The following is a 16,805-nucleotide window of genomic DNA, read 5'->3' on the forward strand; positions in this document are numbered from 1 at the left end:
TCGCTTGGCCAAAATCCAATAAATGTCCCAAATCGAGCAACAAAACGAGACTTGTGTTCGAGATTTATTGGTTGGCACATATCATTCACGCCGCACAATGGGCGGCTAGGCAACAATAACATAACACCACTTCGTCAAAACATTGCCCCCTGGCGAATGATGGCACTGGTGGCACTGATGTAAATGTTGGTAATGAAAACTGTGAATATGACGCTGACAAATCGCCAACAAACGCCAACTTGTTACCCCAGCCGGTTTATTTCGTTTTTGTTTTTATTTTTGTTTTTGACTTTGTAATCAAATAAAATGTCTGCATACAAACGAGAAATAAATACTTACATAAATACAGTTGTTTATTGTTGCAATTGCAATGTCAGTGGTAAATCGTTTGCCAAGCCATACCGTCGACGTTAACGCTTTTCTAACAACTCAACAAACATAAATATTGCCAAGTAGCCTCTTAGCCAGACACTTACAGCTGGTAAGCGAGCCTGTTTTCATGTATGTCTTTGTGCATTTACTTTTTTTGTTGCGTTTAAAAATTAAATATACCCACTTTTTATTGATTAAATTTTCAAAGCCACATCCAATAGTCACAAATGGCTATATCGCCAAAGCACAGGCTGGAAAAAAAGTTGCTGCGACTCTACTTTGACGCTGCGCTTGCCATAATCAGTAATACCATAATAAATAGAAACGATGTTATTAATAATAAGAAAATGTCCAAATGCAATGTTGCCGCACCACTCCAACACTCAACACTCAACATTCAACACTCAACTCCACATGTCGGCTTAAACCGCCCTATCAAGGCAAACTTGTTTTCGCAGTCATAACCTTTCGCGTATTGCAATTTTTTTTTTACCCATTGCATTTCTCACTTCATTTGCAGTGCTGTTGCAGTTGTTGTTTTTGTTGTTGTTGCATTGCGTTGGTTGCTCTTTTATATAATATAATTTCCATGGCTGGCAATTGCAAATTTTCTTACAGCAATATTTTCTAATTCAAGAAATGCTAATGGAGCATTCAGACGTTGCGCAGAATCGCCCAATAGTCACACACACCAATGCACACATATACACTCGTACTAGCAATATGGTTTGTACAAATGTGGCTGTCAGCTGAGTCTGGCCATAGCAATAATTTGAATTTCAGCAAAGTAGATGCCACTGCTATCTCTATAAGAGTGCAAGAGTTGTTGGTGCGCTGCTACTTTTTTGCCACTATTGCATGTGCGCTTATGCAAGCGGGCTACGATGGTGTTGTCAGCAGCAATTGGTACATCGTAGCACCAGCATCCGGAAGATTAGCAGCCATTGTAGCATCATCGATTGCATTCAAGTCAGTCTGTGGCACACACACATGCACAAAGTATGGGCGTATGCGAATGCGCTCTGCAAAAAAAAAATACAAAATACTTGTTTCAAAATGATGGCCTTCAACCGCTGCTCGCTTTCATATACACTTAGTGCCATAAGTCTGCGCTATTTTGTAAAAAAGTCACATCAAAAAAAGATTTTTTATTATTGTTATTTTTTTGTAACTAAAGGGTAATGAAATGGGAGGTACTTTCTCCAATAGGGTTTTTTGACAGATCACGCGTGACTACTGTCGAACTAAATACATAAGTTTCTTCAGTACTCATTGAAATTTCTTCATGGAAAAACTTAGGTGAGACCTACAAACCGTACAATGGTATTACGAAAATCGACGCTCTGTGAAAAGCGCTCATCGCGCGCTCAGGCCAACTTACGGTGTATATAACAATGCGGCGATGAGACCCATTTTAGGCTTAATGGCTACGCCAATAAGCAAATTGCCGCATTTGGGCTGAAGAGCAACCCAAAGCTATTAAAAAACAGTCCTTACATCCATTGAAAACAACCGTTTGGTGCAGCCTAAGTGCGGAAGGAATCATTGGCCCATATTTCTTCAAAGACGAGGCTGGCGTCAATGTAACAGTGAATGGTGGACGATATCGCGCCACTTTTTGATGCCGGATGCCGGAAATTGAAGGCCGTGATCTCCATAACATTTGGTTTCAACAAGCGAAGGAATGGGTTTACTGCTCCGTTGCATCGGTGAGCTATTTATCTCTCGTCTCGGACCAGGGTTTATCTTTTAGAAATAAATCTCATGAAAGGTTTTAAGCAAAAATATTAAATGAATTTGAATTTTCGTTGTTTTATTTCAATTAAAAATCCGATACTTCCTCATTGACGAAAGCAATGCCTTTACGAAGGTGGTTTGAAAAGTCTGTGCAAAAAAAAAAACTACTTGATTGTTTGAAGGAAACTTTTCTGATTTTTCGACATAGTCTTCTTTTAGGCTTATACACTCCGTCCAACGCTGTTCTAGTTTGTTGATCCCTTCCAAATAATAGGATTTGTTCAAATCTCAAAAATAGCCATTTGCTTCTGCAATCAGCTCCTCTTTTGAATAAAATCTTTCTCCCGTCAGCCATTTCTTCAAATTGAGGAACAAATAGTAGTCCAAAGAATTCGAGGGAGTCAAGTCTGTAGAATAATGGGGATGTGAAACGACTTGGAGCTCTTCCTCCATTAATTTTGCGACCGCAACTGCTGAAGCATGAGCTGGTGAGTTGTCGTGATGAAAATGGAAAATTACTGGACTTCCTCGATTCAAACGAATGCCAAACAGAAAGAAATAAGCCGATATGGCTGAAACTTGGTGCGTGCTCTTTTAAGAGATGCTACTAACTAAACATAACTCGGATACGTGCCAGTAGTGCTATCTCTCTGACTTTTCAAACGACCCTCGTAAATAAAATGTTTCTTCTTAGAAATTCTTGCATGAGAGCCTATTTGTCTTAAACTCTTCTTTCAGTTGAAGCACTAATATATTTTTGATATTTTTTATTGTACTATTTCATCTTTCATTTTTCGAGCAGTTATCTTGAAATCTTTCTTCTTTCTTCTTCTCCTATTATACTGCTCTCTTCCCTTTCTGTTAATTTACAAGGACGCCATGCTCCTTGGCATTGAAATTATAGTTCCGGTATTTTCGTAATTTTGAATTACTTGCCGAAGTAATGTTCATGTATTTTGTTTTTCTTATTTGTAGATATACGGAAAGAGGGTAAATTTCCATAATTTTATTATGATTTTACTCCCGCCAATGCCAATATTTTTTCACGTTGTTTCCATTGAATTCTATGGAAAACCGATAAACGAATAAATAAATAAACTTATTAAAAAAAGTAAGACTTTTTCTTATCAGAAAATCGTCCTAACAACATAAAAATAGAATACGTGAATGATGAGCGTACACTTTTGACACTCACTTTGCTACGCATTACCGAAAATAAGTACCATGGGGACGCATTGCGGTGGTCATTTTTTATCGCCAGTATAAGCGCTACGGTAGTAAACGGCGAAGATGATGAATTTGAATATGAATTGATCTGACTGTTAAACTTGTATTTATAAACTGCATTTAAAAGCAGGAGGAGCGCAGAATTATGACCTCGAGTATTTGAGCCACTGGTGAATTATACTCAACGATCTGCTATGAACTGGGCAATTATTTACCTCTGCTGCTTTGCTCCTTAAACGTTTGGAGGTAAATAAGTAGCACTTGATTTGGCAATTTACATATTTTTTAACAGTTGCTATAGATTTTTTAAGTATGGGCATGAAAAGTGTTTATTGTAAATATCATTCAAGGTATAAAATGCAAACTAAGGTGAAGTTCATGAACGAGCAATGCTTGAAAATTATCAATAGTTACAGCCGAAAAATGCTGACTGACAACTTTAGGAGCAGTTACTCCAATATTTAATTAAATATTCGACCCACCATCAAACAGTGTGCGCTGGGTAGACAAATTCCAGTCAACATACGAATTGTGGCATTTAAGTAATATAACACTATGCAACAAAATGATTTTTTTTTTCTAAAATAACGAGATTCTGGCAAATATTAAAACTAGTCCCAAATATTTCGGGAACCACATTAAATCCCTACTGTTGTCTTCTAGGATGCCTAGTCAGTCTCTTTTCACGAAAATATTGTTGAGAATCCCACAGATGTTGCTAACTCATTCGTGGACTACTTTAAGTCGAACTTCGTTCATGACCATACAGACTATTTTAGTTTTTCTTCAGATATTGATTCGCGTATTAATTTTGGTTCTTTTTTGCTACCTTTCAAAAATATTGCTAAGGAAATATTATTCCTTCATTCTTCCATGCAGACTGACACGAATGGTTTCTCTGCTGAGCTATTGAAAAACTGTCCGATCCTTATTCGGTCCTTTAAATTTTTTTTTAATAAAAAAAAAAATTTTTTTTTTAATAGCTTAAGAGAGGCTTATAGATCAGCAGAAAATAACGTCCATTACCCCAATTCTCAAGAATGGTAAACAAATTATATACGAAATTATAGGTTCATCTAAAAATTTCGCCAGTTTCCAACTTATTCGAGTGTGTTGATTACGAAAAAAATAGTTGAACGTCGAGTTGAGTTTTTGTTTATCATTTCATTTGCCGTGCATGAAAAAGTGAATTTAAAGCGAACAGGCATAAAAACTACCATCGCGTGAAGAAACTTTTCCCATTAAGAACGATTCTTTCTGAGAGGCCATCGAGCCACAAGGCTAATAAAGCACAAAAAAATTTATAAGAAGGCTGAAATATACAATGGCGGTTCAATAAGTACCCGAGTTTGAAAACAGAGGGCATTGGTGTTAGCATCGTATGTTGCCTTCTATAAAAAGATGGTAAAACAAATTTCAGACTGATTGATAGATTACTTTGGATTTGGCAGCTATTCGAGTAAGACGTGTTTCGAGAGTCTCCTTCGGTACATCCGTTTTTGATGAAGAGCGACCAGACCGCCCGGCAGACGTGGTTACCGAGCAAATCATTCAAAAAATCCACGACATGATTCTCAGGTCATAAGTGGGTCGACCGGAATGGTAATTAATATTTTACGTGATAAATTGGCGATGGAAAAATTATCGGCCCGATGGGTGCTGCGATTGCTCACAAGCAACAACAAGCGGGTGTGGCTGTTAATTTCGAGCAGTGTTTGGAACAATTTAAGCGAGATCCGAAGGTATTTTTGCGTCGAGTTGACACCGTTGATGAAACCTGGATTCATCATTACACACCAGAAACTAAACAACAATCAATCATCTCCCGATGAATCTGCTCAAAAGACAAATCTGATCCGAGACAAATGCAGATAACGCTTTCACATTTACAAAAATAAGTCATTAAAATCTTAAATACGCGGCTACCTTAGAAAGATTTCAGATTAAAGCACTCGAAAATTTTCAGAATAAAAATAATTTCTCCAACCGAACCCCTGAAAGATGTCAATGTGATAACATTAAAGACTTTGAAACAGGGCCAGTGGATACTTTCACTGACGACTGAAGGCTAAATAATAGGGTCGGGAGTGACAACCACCCAGAAGTGCTGTTGCTGAATATGAGTCTAAGACTACCTTACTACTTCAGCGTCTTTCAAACGGGGTTAATAGCTAAAGCGTAGGGGGAATTATGGGTCAGAGACTCAGCTGTCGCACCACAACCAATTATAATCTACACTTACAGTCAAACCATATTGTAGAACCCACGCCACAAATAGAAGGAAGAGCTCGACCAAACACCTAATAGAATTGGGCGCAATTATTTCATGTATGTATTAATTATGCTAGCCAAGCTGTAGTAAAACTTCTACAGTGCAATAAGACTTCTTATAAAAAATCTATTGAATCTTAAAGAACAGGCTATATGTTACACTATGAACATTGTCTGGGTTCCCAGGCAGAGAAACTTTCCTAGAAATTGGATAACGGATGAGCTGGCAAGGATGTGAACTGATCTTCAACCACTCAATGGGCATCCTTTTATCCTACAGAAAGCTCTGTATTAGGTTAGACTACATTGCAGAGATCCACAGTAGACTGACCACGGAGCCCACTTGTGAGGCAACTTGACAAGTCTAGCCTATGTAAACACAGCACTAGGCCACTCAGCAGTCTAGACAAGTCTTCCACTAGCACAGTGGGTGGCTTCATCATATGGTATTGCCTAGTGGAAATAGAGGAAAAACATATGGGGTTCTCGCGCTGTTAGTTCTGTATTCTTCAAACTAGAAAAAGAAGCAAGGCTAATGGGTATGGTGGTGAACGAGGACAAAATAAAGTACCTCTTATCATCAAACTAACAGTCGGTGAACTCACGTTCGGCATCCACGTCACTGTTGACAGTTATGATTTCAAGGTTGTAAAAGACTTCGTTTATCTAGGAACCAGCATTAACACCGATAGCAATGTCAGCCTGGAAATCCAATGGACAATCTCTCTTTCCAACAAGTGCTACTTTGGACTAAGTGGGCAAATGAGTAGACAAAACTAACACTATACAAGGCTCTAATCATCATGCCCGTCCTAACGTAGGGCGCATAAGCTTGGGCGATAGTAACATCCGATGACACAAGAAAGAAACAAGTGGCGCGATGTGTTAAACTCGACCAACATCGAGTGGTTATCGCGCCAATTAAGAAGAAGAAAAAGAAGTATGGAGTTTCTGTCTAATGACTTCTGCCGCTGCGACAGAAATGAAGAGAAAGTGCAGAGTGTTAAACACGTTATTTGCCACTGTTCTACTCTTGTCGTCGCGTTCTGGCGGTCGCTGTCTAAACTCTTACTCCTTTGGATGTCTGGCAGCCCTGGGATCTGCACTCATCCACGATTGTTCCTCGACTTAGAGAAGGTGACTTGTGTCCAAAATCAGAATGGATTTCCAAGCCTTGGATTCTCTTGGATAGTGACAACCTAACCTAAAATCTTATTTGGCATAAAACATTTTTTTTGTGTTTTTTTATATGATTACGCACATTGGCGTTACTTTAGTTTTTTCCTAAGTTTATGTAAGACTTTAAAGCTGAATATTATTGTAAAATTTCCCACCTCATTTGAAAACAAATAAAAATAACCCCACAGGTTTATTGTCGTGGAGTTAAAAATAGCTAATTTACGTGTCACTGACAGTACAATTACAGGTAAAACAATAACAAACAATCAGACAATGCCAACAACTGTCGCAATTGCAATGCGCCATGCCGTGCCTCGTAATGCCCACCCGGGCGTGTGAAACGCGTGGCAAGGTAAATGACACGTCTCTGCTATGCACGCAGAAACCGACACAAATGCACAATTAAACAGACACCCATACAAATTAATACATTGTTAAGGCCAACAACAGTAAAAACAACAACACTCGACCAAAAATGTGCGCATTCACGCAGTAAATCAATAAACTGCTATGAATTGCAAGAAAAGCCACAGCGCCAGCATCAGCAGCACCAACAATTACACAGCAGGTGAAATGAGCGAAAAGTCAAACAATCCGAAATCGAAAAGCAGAAAACCAAAAACGCATGCAAAGAAAAAGCTAGAAGGGGGAGGGGCAGGGCAGCTTTTTGCTGAGAAAAATCTCAACGAGCAGCGAAACCATGACAAACAAAAGACTTAAGTAACGAACTTGTTTGGGAATTCGCAAGCGAATTGAGCAGAAATGTACGCCACCTGAATACATATATACGCCTTACACACATGAAGTGTGCGAATGCATAGAAAGTTACTGCAACAAAAAAGCAAAAACAAAAACAAAACGCACCCAAGCAGGCAATAAACATTGAAACATAAAAATTGTTGCTGCAAAGAGAAAAACCTTCTTTTCTATGCAGCGCTGTGCCGCGCACGCCACTCATTCATAATTTCACTACTGGCCGTGGTTGTTATATTCGTGTGTTAGATTGTGTTCCAGTTTGAGAATTTTTAGTACACAAAATTTGTATTTACTTTTTCTTCTGGTGGAACTTATTTAGTACATTTGGTGAGTAGTGCTGCACCCAGGAGTCAACAGTGCCCGAAAAGCAGCGCCAGCGACACCCTCCACAAAACGAGTTGATCATTGGTCCGAACGCTGATAACCAGTTTCTATAACAACAGAGCAGACAGTGGGTCGTTGTGACTTAAAATGAGTGTAAAATCGTGTGCAGGTATTCGAAGATTTGATATATAATCAATCCAGTTATATGTAGTATAATATGAAAATTTAATCTTGACATGGCCGAATTACAATGGGAATTTTTAAAATAATGAGTGGTGCAAAATTAATCACCCTATCGTAAAATTTATAATTTTTGCAAATGGACAAATGAACAAACAGACAAGCAATGGAACGGATTAAGGTCAAAATAAGGATTTCCATCACTCAAAATCTTAGTTTTTTTCTTATTTACCAAAAAATTATTCGAAAAAAGTTGTTATTGATGTTATTGAAGAGGTTGAATATTTCTACTGAAATTATCCTAATTAGCGATCAGCACCGTTTTACTATCACTGTTCTCTTGTGACAATGTCTTGTATGTGTTTTTTTTTTCAGATCCATTTTGTGAGATCCAAGTATATCGATGTATCTCGATGTCGGAGATCTCATTAATTTGTTGTAAGAAAGACGAGCGAAGTCTTGCCCTAGATAGCCCTGGGTATTCACATAAATAATGGAAAAGACTTTCCTTCACCCCTTCCGCTTGACAGCTTTTGCAGATGGGATTGAAGGAGAGGCTGAGTCTGGCTGCATGATCCCCTAGCTTCCAATGACCTGTAAGGGTTGCAGTGATGCGTGAAATGTTTGGTCGAGGGCATCCTAACAGGTAATTCGTCCTTTCGATTTTGTACGACGGGCATGTGTTTTTTGTTGTAATACATGTCGTTAATTGCTCCCACCTTCTTTCGGCTAAAGCATCAGTGTGAAGCAATGGATGCTTTTAATGTGTTCAGTGGGGTGGAGACTTCTACCGCCTTCGCTAAGTCTAGTGTCGATCCGTTTTTCGCTGGCTCATCCACTATCTCATTACCCCGTATGTTACTATGACCGGGAACCCATATAAGAGTAATTTCAAACCAATTACTAAGCAATTATAGTTCCTCTCTATACTGTAAGACTAGTTTAGGTGAGGTGGAATTGGAATCTACCACCCTAATAGCTGCTTGACTGTCTGAAAAGAGAGCTACTCTTGCTCCAACTTCCTTGTAGAGTTTTAGTGATTTACATGCTTCTTTGATCGCTAATAATTTTGCCTGGAACACGCTGGCATAGTCAGGAAATCTAATTGACTGAGATAGGTTGAGCGACTCCGAATGGACGCCAGCTCCCACACCACAGTTCATCTTAGAACCGTCAGTATAGATTTCAATATGATTTTGCCCATTCGGCTCTCAGTGGAAAACGTGCCGCAAAATCTTTCTTGAAGTTGAGGTCGGGAATATGTAGTCTGATTTGTTTTTGAGCAGTGAGGGTCCCTGTAGGAGGATCTTGCTGTGACCGTACGATCTTGTTATTCAGCTTCCTATAAATGAAAAAACCTTGTACTTTACCAAATTTCTGCTTGTGTTAGAGGGTTTTTTTTCACATAATTATCCGTTTTTTATTGTACCGTATATTCCGCCCAATAATAATAACTGGCACATACACTTTTTATTGGGTCTTTAGCAGAGCAGCTGGTGGGCGTCTTGATGTTGTTCCTTCCACAAATTGGGATACCTGCAGTTTTATGCCGTTTCTGAACGGCAGATGGGTTTTTTTATTAGAAGCGTTAACAAAAGTACGCTCGTGGGTTTACCATTACCTGCCGAGGGGCAACCATTAATAGAAAAAACATTTTTTATTATTTCGTGTTCCACCATAATAATGATAGTCGCACACCAACCCATTAGTACGGGTTATATTTAACGTGCATATGCAAGTACGAATACCCGTAATATAATTTCTCTAGTTGTAAGTAAATAGGGTTAAAATCTTGCTTGCATTTTTGGTGGGTTTTGGGGTCAGGGTTATGGGTCAGTTCAAGGATTTCTTAAAAGTTGCTGGTCTTATGCTTAAATTCAACAAAGTCTTGCAAATCACTTCTCACTAACAATTTCTCAAACCTTAGTACAAATTAATGCTTTTACCAACAAATTCAAAAGAATTTTTAGTGGAAACAGGAGAGGAGCAGAACACAACAATCATATTGGATGAGCAGATAATGGATAAGTGATTGGAGGGAAGACGGAAATTGATGGAGTGTCCTTAAAAGTGTCTATGCAATAAAATTCATTTACATGACTTCTGCAATATTAAACTCGCAAGTAAATTTAGTAATAAAAACTTGAGTAATGAAAACTTGGCGAGCGTAATTAGTTTTTTTGGGTATCCTAAGTACATTTTTTTCTTCATGAATAAGAAGATAAATTCTTTACATATGGATATCTGAGGAAATGAAAGGAGGCGGCTTAAAACTGTAGGCTCCTCCATTTGTGGAACAAAATCAAGACGCGCGCCACAAATAAGGGAAGGAGCTCGCTCAAGGTAGGTTAATAGGTAAGTAGAAGTGGCAGTCAGTCTCTAGACCCTCGCCGATCCGTTGTGATACCAAAGTAGAGCGGTTCATCTTCTACTTCTCGTTAAGCCATTTTGTTTTAAGTGCGAGACCATTGACCTGATTTACACTTATATCCATCTCTAAGGGCATCAGTATCATTCAAGGTCGTTGAGCCAAAGTATCTAAACTTAGTGACATGCAACACGGGGCAGTAACAGAAAAAGTGTCTAATGGACTCTTCTTCATCCTCCTCATTCTTGTAGCTTCGAAGTCGAATAGTCGAAGTGAGGTACGTTCAGTCCTTGTGCATATCAACGCATATCAACAGTGGCCTGTGATCAAAGCAACTAACATATAGGCGTTTTTCCTTGACAGATTAAGTAGCGCCTTTGAGCGACTAGCGTCCCATTTCGACCAAATTCTTTTTGTAGCGTTATACGCCAGACTATCGACCCATCTTGCGTTGGCTGAAGTGACAAAGTTACTTATATCGCGCAGTTTGCAGGTTGAGAAGTGTATACCTACAATCTTCATATCAAGAGCGAGAGAAGGCACTACTTCTCCCGCTATTTGTCTGCCTTACATTCCTGGCATGTCACTATGGCCAAGGCCCCCTAATCAAATGGATGCGTTTATATTCTGCCATCTTGTTAAGAGATGCCTGGAATTTGCAAGCAATGCTGGAATTAGTGACAACCACACCAAGAGATGTAATCGCCGCTTGACTATCAAAAAAATTATAGGCTTCTCTAAAGGAAGTCACGTTTTTGCCCAACCAGACTCATTACTGGCTAGAATTTCAGCCTGAAGTACACTACAGTGATTAGGAAAATGAGCTGAAACACTTACTTCTGGCTTCTTACAGTAGACATCAAAACCAACTTTACCTCACGCTTTGAGCCATCACTAAATAACTGTAGTTTTTCCAAAAAATATGTAAGTGTCAGTTAATATACATATTAATTTTGCTATAAGTATGTATGTATCTTACTATGCATTATTTGCCCCAATATTTTCACTACAACAACATTTCTGCTTAGCAAACATTTCATGACATGAAGATGTCATGGCAAAAGGTGGTGCAAAATTAATCATCAAAAAAAAATTGATTGTCTTTATTTTGACCTCTACACGCTTCATTACTTGTCTGTTTGCTGTCTAGTTCACAACAATATAATTTTTCGGTAGGATGACTAATTTTGCGCCACCTTGTTCTAGCAAAAGTCCAATCGTTAACATGGCTGCCAATGTCATTAAGTGGAACTGGCTATTTTGTATAATTTTTTTTGCTCACTTGGCTATTGTTTGACACATGGTTTCTTATAGATCTCAAAATTTCGCCGAAAAGATCGTAGGTTTTTTACTTTAAACTAAAAAAAATCGCAAAAATTAAAATTTTATAAAAGTCTTACGTCAGATAATAGCGAAATATTTTTTGCATATTTTTTAATCAAGCCTCCCAACACATTATTTTTTTTGAGTTATCATGTCAACCAGCAGTAAAAAAGGAATTGTTTGGGAAATCGTACTCAAAGATGTTCACCTACATCCTGTTATTTTTGAAGCTCTTGAACACCAAAACTAATTAAGAACCCTTTTCTTAAATAGAAATTTTTTGTTTTCGAAAATTTCAATATTTTATAATTATTAACATAGCTTCAAAATTTAATGCCAATTAGTGTTAACATAAATATAATTTCCAGTAAACCACGGATGTATCTACTTTATAAAATCCAACCGATTTCACGACGATACTTCACGAATTTCTCAGAATACTTCTAATCAGCTGCTTTTATACAGGCCACCAAAAGTTAGAGAAATGTAGAAACGTGAAAAAATCAGCTTAAAACTTGGCCACGTTAAACTATCTACTCAAAAAACAAAATAAAAAACCAAAAAAAAAAAAAATAACGCCTTTTCAAACAAGTATAAATTTCGAAAATATTTTAGGTAGTGTAATTAAAATAATTAAAACCATTAATTTTTTTAAACATGACACAGTGCTTAGATGCCACCTGCCACCTGCGTTCTTTAAACAACGAAGAGATAGAGAATTCAGAAACCACGTAGATGGTGTTTTTGAGTCATTTGCAGACTCTTACAACCACAAGCGCGGCCGCAAAAGTGGTTTACACGCTCAAGCCATGACTGGCCACAGCTGACTTGTTGTACTAAATAAGCGAGCACTAGATGATGCCCCAATCGCTGTTGGATGTTGTCGAGCTGTTCAGTTTGCGAGCGACTTTCATAGTGCGAACGACGTCAGCGGGTTGATTAGCAGCAAGGCAAGTCCGATTCAAAGTGGCTGGTGGTTTTTTGTGTTTTCTAGTTGCCTTTTTTCCTGCTCGCTTTGATTTTGTTGCAAGCAAAGCAACTGTGGCATGGTGTAGAAGTAGCTGTAGTGATTTCGTGCTTGCAATGAGACGGGCGCGTAACGCAGGGAAAATCTCTAAAGTTTACTTGCTTGTCTGCATTTTTTCGAGTTCGAGTACGCGCAGGCGACTTTCGTGGCGGCTCAGCGGTGAAGAAGAATAAAAACCTCAAATGTATGAAAAGTAAAGATGCCGAGAAGAAGTATAAGCAGTAAAAATCGTGTTTTGCTCAGCAACTAAGAAAACTAGAAATAAACAAATTAACATAAAACCAAAGTGCAAGAAAAAAATAAATAAAATAAAAGAAAAGCGGGACAAAAGAGGAGCACCCAAGAATTCTTTGGTAATTGAAGAAGCACAAAAAGATCAAAAGGTGTGCAGTGCAAGTGTTAAAAGAAAATTATGGGCAAGACGTACTACTTTGAACGAAGAAAAGCACAACAAGGGGCACATAACAGATAAATAAAAATGTATTTATTTACAAATAGTAAAAGAAAGTCGCGCATGAAAATCAGTGGACAACTTTATAAAGCGCAATACTACTAGGGTTACTGCATTGATAAGGGGGTAGGGAGGGAACGTTTTGTTTTTTATTCAATGGTTAACGGCATGTAATAATGCACGAGCGAGCACGCAAAAAATGATACATGTAGCCAGGGTCGTCTAGAGAAAATTCAAGTATTATAAAGGAAGGTGTAGATGCTGTGCGAATACTAGAGAGCAAATGAAAGACTCAAGGCTCGAACTTGGCATGCCAAGAAGGCAGTTAATATAGTAGGGTTTGTGTAGAAGTTAATATTTATGAATAGATGGAATGAAATTTTAATAAATAAAACTTTGCATTAGGAAAGGCATAAAAATATTTAATATTTTTGAATAAAGATTGGATTTAAAGAGTTGCCTCTTTAAAGAAACTACTAAGAAGTGATGGCTGCTGGCGCTAAATGTGGTTGCGCATAGTTGCAGTAGATCGCATGCGATGTAATTAATTTTAAGAAAAAGCTGCTACAAATAATAATTAACACACAGCAGGCAAAGGCAAATTCCCTACAGTTTTTCTGGCAAGAAATTATCTTGTCATAAGCATCATCTGTTATTCGGATGCAGCATAAAACTTGAAACAAATGAATGTGTAGGAAAATAAAGTTAATTTAACCCTTGAGTAAAATCCTTATTTTTACTTACTCAACTAATACGCTTTAAGCGTCATGGCTATAAAAAATATAATACCAATTCACATTTCAGTAAAACAAAATCAGTCTTCACTTTAATTCAACTTTACAAAACCTTTTTTTTTATTTTTAGCTGCTGGTCTCACAAACAATTTTCTGCAAAATTATTCTTAAATATAAGAGTGGGAGCAGGTGTGTTATTTGAACACCTTCTTAACAGATTATGCATATCTTAAACTAGTGATGGGCAAACTAAGCACATTTGCACTGTGCAGCAGCGTGTGCTTCTGCGTGCTTAAAAGTGCTAGGTGAAGGGGGATAACAAAGCACAGGGAAGAAACGGAAAAATTGAGCGAGTTGTGTCTGTGTTTGTATCCTGAATGAGAGAGCAATTATTCATGAATTCTTCCCAGGGATGCCAACTTTTAACTTCATATCAACAAATTTCTAAAAAAATAGGTTTTTTTGGTAGATTTTTCTTCAATAACTAAATTTAATATATACTAAACTTTCTATTATAATAATGAATTAAGATAATGAACAACAATAAACAAGCAATTAAACATTTCAAAAGTTAGCGTAATACTGTTTTTTAATTGCTAGATGTAAAGAAGATTAAGACCTCTGAAAATATTTAATTTGAGATTAAATTAAAATCTTACATATTGGAAAGCAATGACAGTTAAATCTTCAATAATATTGATCACTGCATATACTGACGAATCTGTAAATTATTCACACTTATCTTATGATTACTTAAATAGTTTTTGAGATCGGATATATTTTTGTAAATTGATTTTTTTGAATTGAACTAAGAAATCCGGAAAATCAAATTGTTTAGCAAATTACTTTATAAAACTGCAAACTCTCTTCAGCTACCGAAGTTTGTCAAATGTTTCAGAATTTTTAGCTACTATATGATACCATTTCTTCTTTTATTTTTCATAAAAAGTGGACGTGATTGACAACTAATTTCGCCCATCTAAATCCAATACACTCTGAAATGCACAACTGCGTATAAAAATAAACTACCAAGAGTATATACATATGTATATAAATCATAAATAATAAAATCAACAATGCCCAAAATTGATTCCCACATTTAACAACTGCGGCAACTCTTACTCATAAGTTTTGACATTTCATAAATAAAATCCGTTTTTTCGTAATTTCCGCACTTTTTGACGATATTTTTTAAGACCGTAAGTTACGTATTATTTTCGCATAAAAAACCACTAATATTAAGTGTATTTGTATGGTGTGGATGCAGTGAAAGCGCTGAAAATTCTATTTAAAAATTTGAAACGGCGAACGGCAAAACAAAGTGCACAGTGTTCGACTGCCGACAAAAACATAATTTTATTTCTAATGTGTAATATATTACTCTGTTTTAACTTTTACTTTAGGTAAATAAAGTTAAATAAAATATTAAATATAAAACATTTGGTTCAGCGAAGTGGAGTGTAACTTTTTTATGCAAATATGTAGACGGAGAATCACAATGCCTTGTATGTGAAAAACGTGTGGTGTGTAAGGTTTTTAACATAAAGAGACATTATGAGCTGCACAGGAGTGATTATGATGAATATGTAGGAAAAGAAAGGAAAAGTATATACAAATCCTTAAGTCTAAACGAAGAGCCCGATTCGATGTGCCAAATTACAGAAGGTCGGAAAAATTCAAATTATTAAAATTTTTTTTTTAATTTCTTAGGAAAGCGAAGATTACGTTGTAGATGCAAAGCGTGCAACTTATGAAATCGCGTTAAACCTTGTTCGTGAGAGTCGTGCATTTCCGGATGGCGAATTGGTGAAGTTTTGTACAATATATTAAAAGCAGTAGGATTTTTGTCCCCTTATCTCGTAGAACTATAAGCAGACGAGTAGATGAAATGGCGGAAATTACAGAATCGCAGTTAAAAGAGCGTATAAAATCATTCACAGCGATTTCATTGGCAATTGACAAAAGTACAGATATATCCCACATAGCCCAATTAGCGATTTTTATCCGAGGAGTTGATGCCCACCTAAATATATGTGAAGAACTTTTGGACATTATTCCAGTGACAGGGACGACTAAAGGTGAAGATTTATTTCAATGTGTTAATGAATGTACTGAACGCATGGGTGTATCATGGCGAAAAGTGGTTTGCGTTGCCACCGATGGTGCGAAATCCATGAGCGGATGCAAACAAATTTCTCTAATCATTTTTGTGTACTTTGTCATACTGTGCGCATTGCCATATGCGTGTGATTTGAATTTGAGAGCAACTAAGTACTCACCAAGAATACCCACTCTGCTATGATAATTTCCTCAATGTTTTTTGAAAAAATCCTCTATTTCTTTTTAATGGAAACATGTATAAATTGTCCTTTTTAACAAAATAAAATGTATAACATCCATTGTTTAAATAAAACATGGCTGGTTGAGATTACTGCTCGCTGTTGTGACCAGCATTCTTTAAAAAAAAATGCACTAATATAAAAACATACGATATACATACATACTTATATGTAAACGAAGACAATTTTTTCATTCAGAAAAATATACACCGATTTGTCAGTACAAATTTATCTCCACATAGTTTAGCAACTATGAAACTTTGACATGCGAATGTTCAAACTTCTTGATTATAAAATCGCCTATGCTTCTTGGTTACAAAAATTATAAAAGTAAATAATATAGAAATTTGCAAAGATGATGTTAATATTCAAAGAAGCGTTTCCAATAAAAAAAAACCAAAAGCATTTGGTCGTTCATCAACACTTCGAAATCCCTTAACATGGAATGAAGTCCCCTAATCTGGTAACTTTGCTGTTAGCAAAGCTTCACTCTCTTTTTTACAAACACATATGCGTT

The 16,805-nt window shown here is 37.0% G+C and overlaps 1 protein-coding gene across 4 annotated transcripts in view; it reads left to right on the forward strand.

Annotated features, from left to right (window-relative positions):
* Positions 1 to 12,644: 12,644 nt before the first annotated feature.
* LOC128855925 (chaoptin) overlaps positions 12,645 to 16,805 on the forward strand; it is a 65,945-nt gene continuing 61,784 nt past the window's right edge. For 2 of the 4 annotated variants that reach the window (XM_054091173.1, XM_054091175.1), the window contains exon 1: positions 12,645 to 12,948. The gene's annotated coding sequence lies outside the window, so the exon portion shown is untranslated. Of the gene's footprint in view, positions 13,148 to 16,805 lie in introns of all 4 variants that reach the window. The other 2 variants (XM_054091171.1, XM_054091172.1) reach the window with 2 other exon arrangements.

This window comes from Anastrepha ludens, chromosome 2, assembly GCF_028408465.1.
Source record: "Anastrepha ludens isolate Willacy chromosome 2, idAnaLude1.1, whole genome shotgun sequence".
Lineage (NCBI taxonomy): Eukaryota > Metazoa > Arthropoda > Insecta > Diptera > Tephritidae > Anastrepha > Anastrepha ludens.